Source organism: Cornus florida, unplaced genomic scaffold, assembly GCF_030987335.1.
Source record: "Cornus florida cultivar Cherokee Brave unplaced genomic scaffold, ASM3098733v1 CherokeeBrave_3.0.0_Hap2_Chr04, whole genome shotgun sequence".
Taxonomy (NCBI): Eukaryota; Viridiplantae; Streptophyta; class Magnoliopsida; order Cornales; family Cornaceae; genus Cornus; species Cornus florida.
Genome location: NW_026775574.1, coordinates 92,314,830 through 92,333,365, shown reverse-complemented (window position 1 = coordinate 92,333,365; position 18,536 = coordinate 92,314,830). Strand labels below are relative to the sequence as shown.

General features: G+C 34.1%; 4 long non-coding RNA genes across 5 annotated transcripts; all 4 read right to left on the bottom strand.

The window, feature by feature from the left end:
* Nucleotides 1-2,118: 2,118 nt before the first annotated feature.
* LOC132303943 (uncharacterized) lies at nucleotides 2,119-5,922 on the bottom strand. Of its 2 annotated transcripts, XR_009481451.1 has the most exons (3): nucleotides 4,334-5,922; nucleotides 4,148-4,246; nucleotides 2,119-2,705 (listed from the first exon to the last, which is right to left on the bottom strand). It is a non-coding gene; the product is annotated as an uncharacterized LOC132303943 (long non-coding RNA). The 2 variants fall into 2 exon arrangements; XR_009481450.1 differs by having other exon boundaries at nucleotides 2,119-4,246.
* A 2,194-nt stretch (nucleotides 5,923-8,116) lies between these two features.
* LOC132303944 (uncharacterized) lies at nucleotides 8,117-8,917 on the bottom strand. Its single transcript, XR_009481452.1, has 2 exons — nucleotides 8,777-8,917; nucleotides 8,117-8,689 (listed from the first exon to the last, which is right to left on the bottom strand). It is a non-coding gene; the product is annotated as an uncharacterized LOC132303944 (long non-coding RNA).
* Nucleotides 8,918-9,611: 694 nt separating this feature from the next.
* On the bottom strand, nucleotides 9,612-10,395 carry LOC132303946 (uncharacterized). The gene is made up of 2 exons (XR_009481454.1): nucleotides 10,272-10,395; nucleotides 9,612-10,184 (listed from the first exon to the last, which is right to left on the bottom strand). It is a non-coding gene; the product is annotated as an uncharacterized LOC132303946 (long non-coding RNA).
* A 685-nt stretch (nucleotides 10,396-11,080) lies between these two features.
* LOC132303945 (uncharacterized) lies at nucleotides 11,081-11,861 on the bottom strand. The gene is made up of 2 exons (XR_009481453.1): nucleotides 11,741-11,861; nucleotides 11,081-11,653 (listed from the first exon to the last, which is right to left on the bottom strand). It is a non-coding gene; the product is annotated as an uncharacterized LOC132303945 (long non-coding RNA).
* Between the last annotated feature and the right edge of the window lie 6,675 nt (nucleotides 11,862-18,536).

Here is an 18,536-nt window from a genome sequence, read left to right as displayed (position 1 = left end):
GATGGATGATGGTGATTACTGGTGATGGCATTCTATATATAAATGGTACCATAAGACTTCTTAATCTCTGAAGTTGGGATGGAATGGTGGTCATTACATGGGATGGTAGATTTGTTAGGATGATGCTTTGTTTAATACCGCCCGTCCCAAAGCTAAGCTTGTTTAATAGGATTGTAGATTGGATGATGGCGATGGCATTCAAATGCTTTGTTTAATATTTAGACATTTTTAGCTGCAAAGGTAAGCCAATTTTTCATTTAAACTTATAAAGTTTTGAGTAAATATACTACGTTCATTTATTTTCATGAAGAATTCATTTTATAATAAACCCACCTTAAAATATCAGCGAGACCAACTCTATTTTAGATCGAAGTTTGCTTGATTTCAATGATAAATTATTAAGGAAAAAATATGTGTGTGTGTGTGTGTGTCTGTGTGTGTTTTTGTTTTAGGTAACATCTCCAAGCAAACAATTGTTATAAAATATAGCTTACACACATTAAAAAAATATATATATATATATATATTACACACCAAATTACAAATTTTGCATAGCAATATTAGATGATTATTCCACGGATTGGTTTATATTGCAAAATTGAGAACTGATTTTTTAATCTGTTTAATGATATATATATATATATATATATATATATATATATAATTTATTTTTATTAATAATACTCAATAAAAGAAAAATACAGGTTTTAATCCCACCAAATTACAAAATAGTCCCTAGTTTACAAAAGAGTAAATTATTAGACACAATTTTATATACTAATTTTGGAACTTAAATGGAAATTTATTTATAACATGTATAGTTAAACGTGTATAAACGGGTTACGCGGGTTGAACCCCTCAACCCAAACACGACACAATTAATTAAACGAATTAATCATGCCGACTCGTTTATGATCCGAATCCGTTTAAAATCAATCAAAACCCGTTTAACTCGTGTCGTGTCAAAATTTGTCACCCCTATATAAAATATAGCTTGCACAAATTAATATATATATATATATATATATATATATATGTATGTATATACACAAATTGGATTGGTTTGTATTGCAAAATTTAGAAGTGATTTTTTAACAACCTTTCTTAGCCACAGTAGATGATTATTATACTGCAAAATTGGGTGAGAAACTCAATTTGCGAAATTTTGGTTGAGTTAGTTGCATGATGTCATCAGAGTTTGTGAGTGATTGGATTAGCGTACTAGATCAAAGCACTTGGTAAGTATGGATTAAGAAGCAACGGCCCCATTAAAACGGCCCAGACCACGACAAAGGGCAACCCAATCTTGCTGTTGTCCCCTATGATTCAACTTTCAAGTCTAAGTTGTATATAATATGTGTGTAAACAAGGTCCAGATAATTGGATAATAAACTGTGAGACACAGTCCAAACAGAGAATTTAAACTGTCCAGAAAGACCTGCCCAATTTGAAGCCCAAAATGACCCGTCCAAAATAAACGACAATGACTGGTCCCTTTTGGTGCAACATGTTGAATATTTGTCATGGTACTTAGGAAAAAAAAAAAAAAAAAGTGAGCTTGGTTGAAGACAGACCCAACAAAGATCAGCCTAGTGAATATTTGTCATGGTACCAAGGAAAAGAATAAAAAATAATAATTGCACCTATTTAAGGTCTTGACAAACGGCAATGACAGCTACCAAGAAAGAAAGAAAAAAAAGAAGTGAGCATGGTTGAAGACAATTCCAACAATGATCAGCACTGTAGTATAGTTTTATAATTTAAACTGCAACGTGGCGGCGTCCATTCACAATCGAAGGTAATTTAAAAATACTAATCATTTTTATACTCATATATAGTGTAGAACTGTAGATGATTTCATACCTCCCTCCCAATTTGGCACCTTGAGGAATCCAAAGTAATTTATGTGATGATGTTTAATCCCTAATTGAGATTAACATGATTGTATAATTAATTGTTGAAATCTTACCTTGGTAAGATAATTTTAGTGGCCTAATTTCGATTTTTGTATATACGCTCAGCTTTCCAAGTACTGGAAAGAGATACTGAACAAATTAGGGCATAATCAAATTGGTACATGTGTCCATCCTTTGTTGCAACCACCCTGATAATAGGAAATCACATTCAACTAAATACATTTTTTTAAATAGATTGAGAGCTAGATTTATTTTATTCAAATAAATAAAATAAAATAAATCAAGCCAAGTATCAAAGCATTCCAAACATGCACCACCAAAATTCCTATATACAACAAACACACCCAGAAATTCAAATTAACATAAAACTACTTATAAAAAATCATCCTATATCAACCTATTAAACACCGATACCTATAGATACAAGTACCTACTCCTCACTTCCTGCCCTCTCTACTCTTCTCTTTGTGTTTGTTGGGGTTTGACACTCATCGTTGGTGTATTGCATAATCCCGTCATTTGGATCAACTTCCATTATGTGGTTGTGTAAGAAACACCATGCTAGTACCACATTAACTTGGGTTGGATGGTCCCAAAAAGGCTCGGCATCAAACACACGGAAATGTTTCTTTACTCCACCAAAATCACGTTCAATGGAGGTCCGTAAAGAAGAGTGTCGAAGATTGAGCAACTCTCTTTCATTTTCCGGAGGACGGTTACTATATTCTTTCAAATGACATCAAACGCCACGATATGGGGGAATAAATCAATTTTGAATGTCGCATTTACCTACAAATTAAATGTTAAATCGTTATGATTAATTTCTCATCCACGATTATACTCTAAGAAACAACCCAAAGTTAACATTGGCAACCAAAAGAATAGATATAATTCAGAACTAACAGTCCATTAAATAAGTTCATGTTATGAAGTTAATCAGATTATCACATACAAGTCCAAGTTAGTTACTGTACAGCTCACTAAACAGGCAACAAGTAACAGTTCACAAATGAATATATAGTACACATGGAGCAGACATTGATGAAAGAACAGTAAATTAAAGAGAAGCTCGAAATTATGCTTTCTTTGCTTGTGATTTTATCGAGCCTATAGGTCAAATGAATCAACAAAGTTTAAAGCCCAAATGATACAAGACATCTAAGTCTATAAAGATGCTTTCAGTAAAACTAAGCATAGGTGTAACATGTGAAGAATTATTGATATGAGCAGTCCATTGTTTACTATCAAGAAAAGCACAAGGAGATCCCAAAATGCTACGACATTGAATGAAACAGTCCATACAATGGGTGCAAAACTATTTAAAAGAACTCATTGCCAAGTGTTTTATTTAGATTCTAAATCTGTTTTATGGTAAGTATTCTGAACATAAATTACATAGAAAAAAGAATACTACAAAACTGTTAACAAGGATAGAAACTGTTAACAAGGATACAACATTAGAATTTGTTGGATAATCAATTCAAACTAGTTGCCAATGGTTCAATTAATTTTGCATTTCGTAAAAAATGAAACTTAAAAAAATATAAATGCAACTATTTGAACCCTTTTGCTGCAGAACACAGCCGTTAGCCTTGCTTGGACTCCTAGAGGTTGTAATAGCTCTGCCCATACTCCTGGAAAATGGGTTCTCAATTGCAAATCAAGTGTTTCAGAGTGGTCTCACAAGCCCAGTTGGCTTGTTAACCTTTGTAACCTTGATTCTTTATCAGTTGAACGATATCCTAGCTTTGATTTCCAAAAAAAAAAAAACCCTTTTACTAAGGAATATGAAAGACATAAACATAACCAGAATTTTATAAGATTTCGGGTTCAAGAGTGTGTGGGATTCTCAATCCCAAAGCAATTAAATCTGATATTGGTCAGACTCTGACCGATATTGCTGATACATATTTTTATATCTCACAATCCCAAATCTTACAGGCTCAACACACAAGGAAATTACAGGAATTGGGAACTAATCTAGGACACAACTTGATGCTTGCAGGCACTAACAATCATGAAATGAGTTGAACCAAAACTAACTATGAACTCATGTTTAAAGAGAGACTATTCTCCCAAACTTAATGAGTGCTTAGCAATAGAGTGTATAAGAATTAATAAAAGATTAATTCTTCTAAACAGAAATATATGTATATATATCTCCCATACATAAATATATGTATATATATCTCAAAAAATGGGATGTATAGAGAGAGATGAGAAACTGGTACCCAAAACAGAAGAGAGAATGGAGGGGAACTGAGTCCGAGACTGAAATAACTATGGTATTCTGAGTTCCAATGGATGAAATCTGGATACCAACAACAAATCTGAATGCAAATGAAATCAAAACCTTTAAGAGTTAGATATATATATATACACACACACAGATATATACAAGTATATAGAGATTATACCTTCAAATTTTCTTGTAGGGTTCCACAATGGCGAAGAAGAGTGTTGACGTGTAGGTACGTTCTATGGTCTAGAGTTTCACACTAGATAGAGAGACGAATAGAGATTTCACAATGAGAAGGGGGGGGGGGGGGGGGGCGAAGGAGGTTGAGGTCGTCGGGGCCTGTGGTGGAGGCTGAGCTCAATGATACAATTCAATCGGGTTGAGTCTGTAAAATAACTTCCCCAAAATGCAGACACAAGTTGTTTTTGTAACCTATTGATAAAATATTTTACTAGGTAAAAAATTTAAATCGATTTTGGGTCAACCAAACACCAAAAAAATAAAAATAAAAATAATTTCAAAAAAATATTTTACTCGCAAACATACAGAGCCTAAGTTTTTGGAATTTTTATGTTTTGGAGTAATCTAATCCAAAATTAAACAGAGATTAACTTTATTTTTTGCTTGATTTTTCTAACCTAAGCTCAAATCGAAAGTAAAATTTTTAACGTAGATTTCTATCTATATATAAACTCACATGTATGTGTGTAACAGTGTAAAGGCCTTTGTCTACAAAAAGTGAAACTTAAAAAAACATAAATGCAACTATTTCAACCCTTTTGCTACGGACATCGGATTTTTGCTGCAGAACACAGCCGTTAGCCTTGTTTGGACTCCTAGAGGTTGTAATAGCACTGCCCATGCTCTTGGCAAATGGGTTCTCAATTGCAAATCAAGTGTTTCAGAGTGTCTCACAAGCCCAGTTGGCTTGTTAACCTTTGTAACCTTGATTCTTTATCAGTTGAAGGATATCCTAGCTTTGATTTCCAAAAAAAAAAAACCCTTTTACTAAGGAATATGAAGGACATAAACATAACCAGAATTTTATAAGATTTTGGGTTCAAGAGTGTGTGGGATTCTCAATCCCAAAGCAATTAAATCTGATATTGGTCAGACTCTGACCGATATTGCTGATACATATTTTTATATCTCACAATCCCAAATCTTACAGACTCAACACACAAGGAAATTACAGGAATTGGGAACTAATCTAGGACTAAACTTGATGCTTGCAGGCACTAACAATCATGAAATGAGTTGAACCAAAACTAACTATGAACTCATGTTTAAAGAGAGACTATTCTCCCAAACTTAATGAGTGCTTAGCAATAGAGTGTATAAGAATTAATAAAAGATTAATTCTTCTAAACAGAAATATATGTATATATATCTCCCATACATAAATATATGTATATATATCTCAAAAAATGGGATGTATAGAGAGAGATGAGAAACTGGTACCCAAAACAGAAGAGAGAATGGAGGGGAACTGAGTCCGAGACTGAAATAACTATGGTATTCTGAGTTCCAATGGATGAAATCTGGATACCAACAACGAATCTGAATGCAAATGAAATCAAAACCTTTAAGAGTTAGATATATATATATACACACACACAGATATATACAAGTATATAGAGATTATACCTTCAAATTTTCTTGTAGGGTTCCACAATGGCGAAGAAGAGTGTTGACGGGTAGGTACGTTCTATGGTCTAGAGTTTCACACTAGATAGAGAGACGAATAGAGATTTCACAATGAGAAGAGGGGGGGGGGGGGGGGGGGGGGGGGGCGAAGGAGGTTGAGGTCGTCGGGGCCTGTGGTGGAGGCTGAGCTCAATGATACAATTCAATCGGGTTGTGTCTGTAAAATAACTTCCCCAAAATGCAGACACAAGTTGTTTTTGTAACCTATTGATAAAATATTTTACTAGGTAAAAAATTTAAATCGATTTTGGGTCAACCAAACACCAAAAAAATAAAAATAAAAATAATTTCAAAAAAATATTTTACTCGCAAACATACAGAGCCTAAGTTTTTGGAATTTTTATGTTTTGGAGTAATCTAATCCAAAATTAAACAGAGATTAACTTTATTTTTTGCTTGATTTTTCTAACCTAAGCTCAAATCGAAAGTAAAATTTTTAACGTAGATTTCTATCTATATATAAACTCACATGTATGTGTGTAACAGTGTAAAGGCCTTTGTCTACAAAAAGTGAAACTTAAAAAAACATAAATGCAACTATTTCAACCCTTTTGCTACGGACATCGGATTTTTGCTGCAGAACACAGCCGTTAGCCTTGTTTGGACTCCTAGAGGTTGTAATAGCACTGCCCATGCTCTTGGCAAATGGGTTCTCAATTGCAAATCAAGTGTTTCAGAGTGTCTCACAAGCCCAGTTGGCTTGTTAACCTTTGTAACCTTGATTCTTTATCAGTTGAAGGATATCCTAGCTTTGATTTCCAAAAAAAAAAAACCCTTTTACTAAGGAATATGAAGGACATAAACATAACCAGAATTTTATAAGATTTTGGGTTCAAGAGTGTGTGGGATTCTCAATCCCAAAGCAATTAAATCTGATATTGGTCAGACTCTGACCGATATTGCTGATACATATTTTTATATCTCACAATCCCAAATCTTACAGACTCAACACACAAGGAAATTACAGGAATTGGGAACTAATCTAGGACTAAACTTGATGCTTGCAGGCACTAACAATCATGAAATGAGTTGAACCAAAACTAACTATGAACTCATGTTTAAAGAGAGACTATTCTCCCAAACTTAATGAGTGCTTAGCAATAGAGTGTATAAGAATTAATAAAAGATTAATTCTTCTAAACAGAAATATATGTATATATATCTCCCATACATAAATATATGTATATATATCTCAAAAAATGGGATGTATAGAGAGAGATGAGAAACTGGTACCCAAAACAGAAGAGAGAATGGAGGGGAACTGAGTCCGAGACTGAAATAACTATGGTATTCTGAGTTCCAATGGATGAAATCTGGATACCAACAACGAATCTGAATGCAAATGAAATCAAAACCTTTAAGAGTTAGATATATATATATACACACACACAGATATATACAAGTATATAGAGATTATACCTTCAAATTTTCTTGTAGGGTTCCACAATGGCGAAGAAGAGTGTTGACGGGTAGGTACGTTCTATGGTCTAGAGTTTCACACTAGATAGAGAGACGAATAGAGATTTCACAATGAGAAGGGGGGGGGGGGGGGGGGGGGGGGGGGGTGCGGCGAAGGAGGTTGAGGTCGTCGGGGCCTGTGGTGGAGGCTGAGCTCAATGATACAATTCAATCGGGTTGTGTCTGTAAAATAACTTCCCCAAAATGCAGACACAAGTTGTTTTTGTAACCTATTGATAAAATATTTTACTAGGTAAAAAATTTAAATCGATTTTGGGTCAACCAAACACCAAAAAAATAAAAATAAAAATAATTTCAAAAAAATATTTTACTCGCAAACATACAGAGCCTAAGTTTTTGGAATTTTTATGTTTTGGAGTAATCTAATCCAAAATTAAACAGAGATTAACTTTATTTTTTGCTTGATTTTTCTAACCTAAGCTCAAATCGAAAGTAAAATTTTTAACGTAGATTTCTATCTATATATAAACTCACATGTATGTGTGTAACAGTGTAAAGGCCTTTGTCTACAAAAAGTGAAACTTAAAAAAACATAAATGCAACTATTTCAACCCTTTTGCTACGGACATCGGATTTTTGCTGCAGAACACAGCCGTTAGCCTTGTTTGGACTCCTAGAGGTTGTAATAGCACTGCCCATGCTCTTGGCAAATGGGTTCTCAATTGCAAATCAAGTGTTTCAGAGTGTCTCACAAGCCCAGTTGGCTTGTTAACCTTTGTAACCTTGATTCTTTATCAGTTGAAGGATATCCTAGCTTTGATTTCCAAAAAAAAAAAAAAAAAAAAAAACCCTTTTACTAAGGAATATGAAGGACATAAACATAACCAGAATTTTATAAGATTTTGGGTTCAAGAGTGTGTGGGATTCTCAATCCCAAAGCAATTAAATCTGATATTGGTCAGACTCTGACCGATATTGCTGATACATATTTTTATATCTCACAATCCCAAATCTTACAGACTCAACACACAAGGAAATTACAGGAATTGGGAACTAATCTAGGACTAAACTTGATGCTTGCAGGCACTAACAATCATGAAATGAGTTGAACCAAAACTAACTATGAACTCATGTTTAAAGAGAGACTATTCTCCCAAACTTAATGAGTGCTTAGCAATAGAGTGTATAAGAATTAATAAAAGATTAATTCTTCTAAACAGAAATATATGTATATATATCTCCCATACATAAATATATGTATATATATCTCAAAAAATGGGATGTATAGAGAGAGATGAGAAACTGGTACCCAAAACAGAAGAGAGAATGGAGGGGAACTGAGTCCGAGACTGAAATAACTATGGTATTCTGAGTTCCAATGGATGAAATCTGGATACCAACAACGAATCTGAATGCAAATGAAATCAAAACCTTTAAGAGTTAGATATATATATATACACACACACAGATATATACAAGTATATAGAGATTATACCTTCAAATTTTCTTGTAGGGTTCCACAATGGCGAAGAAGAGTGTTGACGGGTAGGTACGTTCTATGGTCTAGAGTTTCACACTAGATAGAGAGACGAATAGAGATTTCACAATGAGAAGGGGGGGGGGGGGGGGGGGGGGGGGGCGGCGAAGGCGGCGAAGGAGGTTGAGGTCGTCGGGGCCTGTGGTGGAGGCTGAGCTCAATGATACAATTCAATCGGGTTGTGTCTGTAAAATAACTTCCCCAAAATGCAGACACAAGTTGTTTTTGTAACCTATTGATAAAATATTTTACTAGGTAAAAAATTTAAATCGATTTTGGGTCAACCAAACACCAAAAAAATAAAAATAAAAATAATTTCAAAAAAATATTTTACTCGCAAACATACAGAGCCTAAGTTTTTGGAATTTTTATGTTTTGGAGTAATCTAATCCAAAATTAAACAGAGATTAACTTTATTTTTTGCTTGATTTTTCTAACCTAAGCTCAAATCGAAAGTAAAATTTTTAACGTAGATTTCTATCTATATATAAACTCACATGTATGTGTGTAACAGTGTAAAGGCCTTTGTCTACAAAAAGTGAAACTTAAAAAAACATAAATGCAACTATTTCAACCCTTTTGCTACGGACATCGGATTTTTGCTGCAGAACACAGCCGTTAGCCTTGTTTGGACTCCTAGAGGTTGTAATAGCACTGCCCATGCTCTTGGCAAATGGGTTCTCAATTGCAAATCAAGTGTTTCAGAGTGTCTCACAAGCCCAGTTGGCTTGTTAACCTTTGTAACCTTGATTCTTTATCAGTTGAATGATATCCTAGCTTTGATTTCCAAAAAAAAAAAAAAAAAACCCTTTTACTAAGGAATATGAAGGACATAAACATAACCAGAATTTTATAAGATTTTGGGTTCAAGAGTGTGTGGGATTCTCAATCCCAAAGCAATTAAATCTGATATTGGTCAGACTCTGACCGATATTGCTGATACATATTTTTATATCTCACAATCTCAAATCTTACAGACTCAACACACAAGGAAATTACAGGAATTGGGAACTAATCTAGGACTAAACTTGATGCTTGCAGGCACTAACAATCATGAAATGAGTTGAACCAAAACTAACTATGAACTCATGTTTAAAGAGAGACTATTCTCCCAAACTTAATGAGTGCTTAGCAATAGAGTGTATAAGAATTAATAAAAGATTAATTCTTCTAAACAGAAATATATGTATATATATCTCCCATACATAAATATATGTATATATATCTCAAAAAATGGGATGTATAGAGAGAGATGAGAAACTGGTACCCAAAACAGAAGAGAGAATGGAGGGGAACTGAGTCCGAGACTGAAATAACTATGGTATTCTGAGTTCCAATGGATGAAATCTGGATACCAACAACAAATCTGAATGCAAATGAAATCAAAACCTTTAAGAGTTAGATATATATATATACACACACACAGATATATACAAGTATATAGAGATTATACCTTCAAATTTTCTTGTAGGGTTCCACAATGGCGAAGAAGAGTGTTGACGGGTAGGTACGTTCTATGGTCTAGAGTTTCACACTAGATAGAGAGACGAATAGAGATTTCACAATGAGAAGGGGGGGGGGGGCGAAGGAGGTTGAGGTCGTCGGGGCCTGTGGTGGAGGCTGAGCTCAATGATACAATTCAATCGGGTTGTGTCTGTAAAATAACTTCCCCAAAATGCAGACACAAGTTGTTTTTGTAACCTATTGATAAAATATTTTACTAGGTAAAAAATTTAAATCGATTTTGGGTCAACCAAACACCAAAAAAATAAAAATAAAAATAATTTCAAAAAAATATTTTACTCGCAAACATACAGAGCCTAAGTTTTTGGAATTTTTATGTTTTGGAGTAATCTAATCCAAAATTAAACAGAGATTAACTTTATTTTTTGCTTGATTTTTCTAACCTAAGCTCAAATCGAAAGTAAAATTTTTAACGTAGATTTCTATCTATATATAAACTCACATGTATGTGTGTAACAGTGTAAAGGCCTTTGTCTACAAAAAGTGAAACTTAAAAAAACATAAATGCAACTATTTCAACCCTTTTGCTACGGACATCGGATTTTTGCTGCAGAACACAGCCGTTAGCCTTGTTTGGACTCCTAGAGGTTGTAATAGCACTGCCCATGCTCTTGGCAAATGGGTTCTCAATTGCAAATCAAGTGTTTCAGAGTGTCTCACAAGCCCAGTTGGCTTGTTAACCTTTGTAACCTTGATTCTTTATCAGTTGAAGGATATCCTAGCTTTGATTTCCAAAAAAAAAAAAAAAAAACCCTTTTACTAAGGAATATGAAGGACATAAACATAACCAGAATTTTATAAGATTTTGGGTTCAAGAGTGTGTGGGATTCTCAATCCCAAAGCAATTAAATCTGATATTGGTCAGACTCTGACCGATATTGCTGATACATATTTTTATATCTCACAATCCCAAATCTTACAGACTCAACACACAAGGAAATTACAGGAATTGGGAACTAATCTAGGACTAAACTTGATGCTTGCAGGCACTAACAATCATGAAATGAGTTGAACCAAAACTAACTATGAACTCATGTTTAAAGAGAGACTATTCTCCCAAACTTAATGAGTGCTTAGCAATAGAGTGTATAAGAATTAATAAAAGATTAATTCTTCTAAACAGAAATATATGTATATATATCTCCCATACATAAATATATGTATATACATCTCAAAAAATGGGATGTATAGAGAGAGATGAGAAACTGGTACCCAAAACAGAAGAGAGAATGGAGGGGAACTGAGTCCGAGACTGAAATAACTATGGTATTCTGAGTTCCAATGGATGAAATCTGGATACCAACAACGAATCTGAATGCAAATGAAATCAAAACCTTTAAGAGTTAGATATATATATATACACACACACAGATATATACAAGTATATAGAGATTATACCTTCAAATTTTCTTGTAGGGTTCCACAATGGCGAAGAAGAGTGTTGACGGGTAGGTACGTTCTATGGTCTAGAGTTTCACACTAGATAGAGAGACGAATAGAGATTTCACAATGAGAAGGGGGGGGGGGGGGGGGGGGCGAAGGAGGTTGAGGTCGTCGGGGCCTGTGGTGGAGGCTGAGCTCAATGATACAATTCAATCGGGTTGTGTCTGTAAAATAACTTCCCCAAAATGCAGACACAAGTTGTTTTTGTAACCTATTGATAAAATATTTTACTAGGTAAAAAATTTAAATCGATTTTGGGTCAACCAAACACCAAAAAAATAAAAATAAAAATAATTTCAAAAAAATATTTTACTCGCAAACATACAGAGCCTAAGTTTTTGGAATTTTTATGTTTTGGAGTAATCTAATCCAAAATTAAACAGAGATTAACTTTATTTTTTGCTTGATTTTTCTAACCTAAGCTCAAATCGAAAGTAAAATTTTTAACGTAGATTTCTATCTATATATAAACTCACATGTATGTGTGTAACAGTGTAAAGGCCTTTGTCTACAAAAAGTGAAACTTAAAAAAACATAAATGCAACTATTTCAACCCTTTTGCTACGGACATCGGATTTTTGCTGCAGAACACAGCCGTTAGCCTTGTTTGGACTCCTAGAGGTTGTAATAGCACTGCCCATGCTCTTGGCAAATGGGTTCTCAATTGCAAATCAAGTGTTTCAGAGTGTCTCACAAGCCCAGTTGGCTTGTTAACCTTTGTAACCTTGATTCTTTATCAGTTGAAGGATATCCTAGCTTTGATTTCCAAAAAAAAAAAACCCTTTTACTAAGGAATATGAAGGACATAAACATAACCAGAATTTTATAAGATTTTGGGTTCAAGAGTGTGTGGGATTCTCAATCCCAAAGCAATTAAATCTGATATTGGTCAGACTCTGACCGATATTGCTGATACATATTTTTATATCTCACAATCCCAAATCTTACAGACTCAACACACAAGGAAATTACAGGAATTGGGAACTAATCTAGGACTAAACTTGATGCTTGCAGGCACTAACAATCATGAAATGAGTTGAACCAAAACTAACTATGAACTCATGTTTAAAGAGAGACTATTCTCCCAAACTTAATGAGTGCTTAGCAATAGAGTGTATAAGAATTAATAAAAGATTAATTCTTCTAAACAGAAATATATGTATATATATCTCCCATACATAAATATATGTATATATATCTCAAAAAATGGGATGTATAGAGAGAGATGAGAAACTGGTACCCAAAACAGCAGAGAGAATGGAGGGGAACTGAGTCCGAGACTGAAATAACTATGGTATTCTGAGTTCCAATGGATGAAATCTGGATACCAACAACGAATCTGAATGCAAATGAAATCAAAACCTTTAAGAGTTAGATATATATATATACACACACACAGATATATACAAGTATATAGAGATTATACCTTCAAATTTTCTTGTAGGGTTCCACAATGGCGAAGAAGAGTGTTGACGGGTAGGTACGTTCTATGGTCTAGAGTTTCACACTAGATAGAGAGACGAATAGAGATTTCACAATGAGAAGGGGGGGGGGGGGGGGGGGGCGAAGGAGGTTGAGGTCGTCGGGGCCTGTGGTGGAGGCTGAGCTCAATGATACAATTCAATCGGGTTGTGTCTGTAAAATAACTTCCCCAAAATGCAGACACAAGTTGTTTTTGTAACCTATTGATAAAATATTTTACTAGGTAAAAAATTTAAATCGATTTTGGGTCAACCAAACACCAAAAAAATAAAAATAAAAATAATTTCAAAAAAATATTTTACTCGCAAACATACAGAGCCTAAGTTTTTGGAATTTTTATGTTTTGGAGTAATCTAATCCAAAATTAAACAGAGATTAACTTTATTTTTTGCTTGATTTTTCTAACCTAAGCTCAAATCGAAAGTAAAATTTTTAACCTAGATTTCTATCTATATATAAACTCACATGTATGTGTGTAACAGTGTAAAGGCCTTTGTCTACAAAAAGTGAAACTTAAAAAAACATAAATGCAACTATTTCAACCCTTTTGCTACGGACATCGGATTTTTGCTGCAGAACACAGCCGTTAGCCTTGTTTGGACTCCTAGAGGTTGTAATAGCACTGCCCATGCTCTTGGCAAATGGGTTCTCAATTGCAAATCAAGTGTTTCAGAGTGTCTCACAAGCCCAGTTGGCTTGTTAACCTTTGTAACCTTGATTCTTTATCAGTTGAAGGATATCCTAGCTTTGATTTCCAAAAAAAAAAAAAAAAAACCCTTTTACTAAGGAATATGAAGGACATAAACATAACCAGAATTTTATAAGATTTTGGGTTCAAGAGTGTGTGGGATTCTCAATCCCAAAGCAATTAAATCTGATATTGGTCAGACTCTTACCGATATTGCTGATACATATTTTTAAATCTCATAAGCCCAAATCTTACAGGCTCAACACACAAGGAAATTACAGGAATTGGGAACTAATCTAGGACACAACTTGATGCTTGAAGGCACTAACAATCATGAAATGAGTTAAACCAAATCTAACTATGAACTCATGCTTAAAGAGTGACTATTCTCCTAAACTTAATGAGTGCTTAGCAATAGAGTGTATAAGAATTAATAAAAGATTAATTCTTCTAAACAGAAATGTATGTATATATATCTCCCATACATAAATATATGTATATATATCTCAAAAAATGGGATGTATAGACAGAGATGAGAAACTGTTACCCGAAACAGAAGAGAGAATAGAGGGGAACCAAATCGGAGACTGAAATAACTATGGTATTCTGAGTTCCAATGGATGAAATCTGGATACCAACAACGAATCTGAATGCAAATGAAATCAAAAGCTTTAAGAGTTAGATAGAGAGAACATATATATATATATACAGATATTTACAAGTTATAGAGATTATAGCTTCAAATTTTCTTCTAGGGTTCCACAATGGCGAAGAAGAGTGTTTGAGGGGTTGATACGTTCTATGGTCTAGGGTTTCACAGTGGATAGAGAGAGACGAAGAGAGATTTCACAATGAGACAGAGAGGGGGGACGAAGGAGGTTGAGGTCGTCGGGGTCTGTGATGGAGGCTGAGCTCAATGATACAATTCGATCGGGTTGTGTCTGTAAAATAACTTCCCCAAAATGCAGACACAAGTTTTTGTAACCTTTTGATAAAATATTTTACTAGGTAAAAAATTTACATCGATTTTTGGTCAAATAAACACCAAAAAAATAAAAATATATTTTCAAAAAAATATTTTACTTGCAAACATATAGAGCCCAAGTTTTTGGAATTTTTATGTTTTGGAGTAATCTAATCCAAAATTAAACAAAGATTAACTTGACTTTTAGCTTGATTTTTCTAACCTAAGCTCAAATCGAAAGTAAAATTTTGAATGTAGATTTCTATCTATATATAAACTCACATGTATGTGTGTGTAACAGTGTAAAGCCCTTTGTCTGCAAAAGGTGCATGAACCATAGTGAAAAAACATCCGATGTTATTGCTCAAAACTTGGGCAAGAATTGACCCAACAACCTATCGAGTTTCGCCCGATTTCCCTTTAACCAAAACCTAATGAACCCTTGGCCCACAAGAGATTTATTCAATTACTTTTGTGCTTATCTAATTGATGTTGTAAAAGATCCACTACAAAACAAATACGAAAAGTTTTTCAAATTTCATTCCAATCAAATGATTCACGGCTACCGGCGGTAATAGAAATATATTGTTTTGAGATATATCAAGTTCAGTCTCTTGTTCATATTTCATCAACCAATCTTCCATTTAACACATCACCTTCATATTTTTCAGCAATACAAACATTAATCATGTTTTTGTCCGTCAAACTAGTCTATATCTTCAAAAAATTATTAGATGATTCTGAACTATAGGTTACTTGCTGGTCAATCAAATAAAAATTTACCCCGCTGAAGGTGTCCTCGATATCAAAAACTGCCTTCATTGAAGGCAGATTGATGGAAGTACATGTAGTTAGTGATGAGGTTGCTTGATTCAACCAACTCTTACATTTTACTGTCATGGATACAGTCACAAATTAGTGCAAGAGAAAAATTACGAGTGGCACCTATGAGATAGAGAGAGTAGACTTAGATGGTTAAGACACGCGTTGGAGACTTAATGACACATACAAATGAATTTAAAAAGTTAATAGGAAGTGAAATGAAATATAATAGAAAAAAATTAGTGACACAGAATTAATGTGGCCAACCTCATTCAAACAAGATTAAGGCAAAGATGATGATGACAACATATGCATTAGATAATAAATATATATCTACACACACACACATATAGCATATTATATATTATGTTATATTAGACCGCATTAATCATAATTCATACCTAATTTATTTTGCTTACGGAATGTCCGATTCAGATTGCTAACTGGTTACAAATTGAATGTTCCTATCCATAATCGACTTATCGAATCGGGTTCAAATCAAAATCCAATCCATTGATACTGCCGTGTCTATTTGTTAGTGACATATTTGAATATCAATAAATGGAAAGTGGGGTGTTAATAAAATTAGACCAATAGCCTTATACTGTTTTTTTTTTTTCTTTCTAAAACTAACACCGGGGCTATTATAATTACACTAATACCCTTGTCTTTTGTTTATACCCATAAATGTTTTTAAATAGATGAAGAACTAGAGTTAATATATCCAAAGTAAAATAAAAAATAAAAAAATCATGCAAAGCTATAAAAGAGTTGCAAAATAGAATGCTAACATAAAACTAATAAAACAGTTTATGGTGCAAACTTGGCGTAAAAAGTCGTTCAATATCAGAGGAGAATTATACCAGTGAATCTTGTCCTTCCATCAATTGACCTCCTATCATCCAGCTGAATATGTTCAAAACATCAAAAACTGCCTTCATCGTCTTTTGGAGCACTTGACAACCCGTCAAAACAGCCCAAACCAAGATAAAGAGCACCACAATCCAGAAGGCAAGAAAAACAGTAGCCAGTGAGTCAAGAAAAAGTTCCTAAAGTGAGAATAACCTGGTCCCAAGATTTGAGAGTTCCCTCTTGCTCTTCCCATTCATGGCCTTGCATTTCTTTAATAAATCTTCAGCACCAAGCTATAGATGCATATAGATGTGAAGAAAACCCACATACTTAGTAGGTGAGTGCCAAGTAAGTTTATTGCTTCACTTTGATATTTCACAACAACGAGGCAATTAGCGTTGAAATGAGATATTTGAATATGCCATCACATGGTGGGTGGTAGGGATAAATTGAACCCTTGTTGATCACTGCACATTCATTACAGTGAAAATTGAATTGGTTTGGATTACAAAATATTCACCTGCCTAACCAAAAAAAGAACATAGTGACAACATAACATCACTAACTAATTAAATCTTGAGATGTAGCCAACACACTAGGCTTTTTTTTTTGTTAGGCAGGTAAATATTTTGTAATCTAAACCAATTCAATTTTCACTATAATGAATGCACAGTGATCGGCAAGGGTTCAATTTATCCCCACCATGACATATCATCTTCAAATATCTCATTTCAACTCTAATTGCCCTCTTCGCTGTGAAACATCAAGGCAAAGCAATAAACCAAATTGACACACACCCACTAAACATGTGGGTTTTCTTCACATCTATATGCATCTATAGCCTAGCGCTAAAGATTTATGAAGGAAATGCAAGGCCATTAATGGGCAATAGCAAGAGGCTACTCCCAAATCTTGGGTCATGTCATTCTCACTTCAGGAACTCTTTCTTTTCTTGGCAACTGATTTTCCCCCTCTTTGGATTGGATTGCTCTTTGTATTGGTTTGGGCCGTTTTTCTCCAACATGGAAAACCATTCTTGTTGTTAACCCTATGATTCAAGTATGAGTTGTCAAGTTAGTTGTATGTATGCGTAAAATTTACAAGGTGCAGATAATTGGATAATAGAGTGTGAGACACGGGCCAAACAGACTATTATATCTTTGCATCCGGATGCAACATGAGGCAAAGCTCAGGCCTCGACCTAAATTCACCACTTGGCCACAAGCTTCTGAAATTTCTATCAGTTTATAAAGATTAAAAAATCATGACAAACAACTAATGAGCATTAACCAACGGGTCAGTGGCCTAGAGGTATCGGCCTTTTACTTCCCAAAGGGAGGTCAGAGGTTCAAGTCTCAGAATAGACATGTGTGTGTGAGTACCAACTAAAAAAAAAAAAAAACTAATGAGCATTAGCATAGATGATATAAGTTCTCAAAGGGGAGTGTAGATGTGTGAACTTTTAGGAAAAAATTAAAAATAAAAAACAGGACAAGCAAAACCATAGTAAGTCTGTGTTTGATAACCTCAAAAAAAAAAATAACAAATCAAAAAAAAATAGCAGGATCGTCAACTAAAATTAAAAAATTGTAATAAAAAGAAACTTATGCAGCGTAAAAATAATGCTAACATTACATGATTGAACTGTATAGCATCACATGACATGGTTGGAACATAAGTCTTTTATTTTCTTCTTCGCGTGTACTTAAACTTAAAAATCCTATTTTATGTTGTCTCTCAAACACCATGTTTAAAGTGATATAAGATCCTAACCTAATTGCCAGCTATGCTATTTAGTACTTCTTAAAGTTTATATTTAAATTGGAAACCTGACCTGAAATTATAATTAATCCCGAATTAATAATAAGAAACCACTCAATTAAGGATCAGTATATCACAAAGACTATAAACAAACAACTCATTCAACTTATCGACATTGCCCA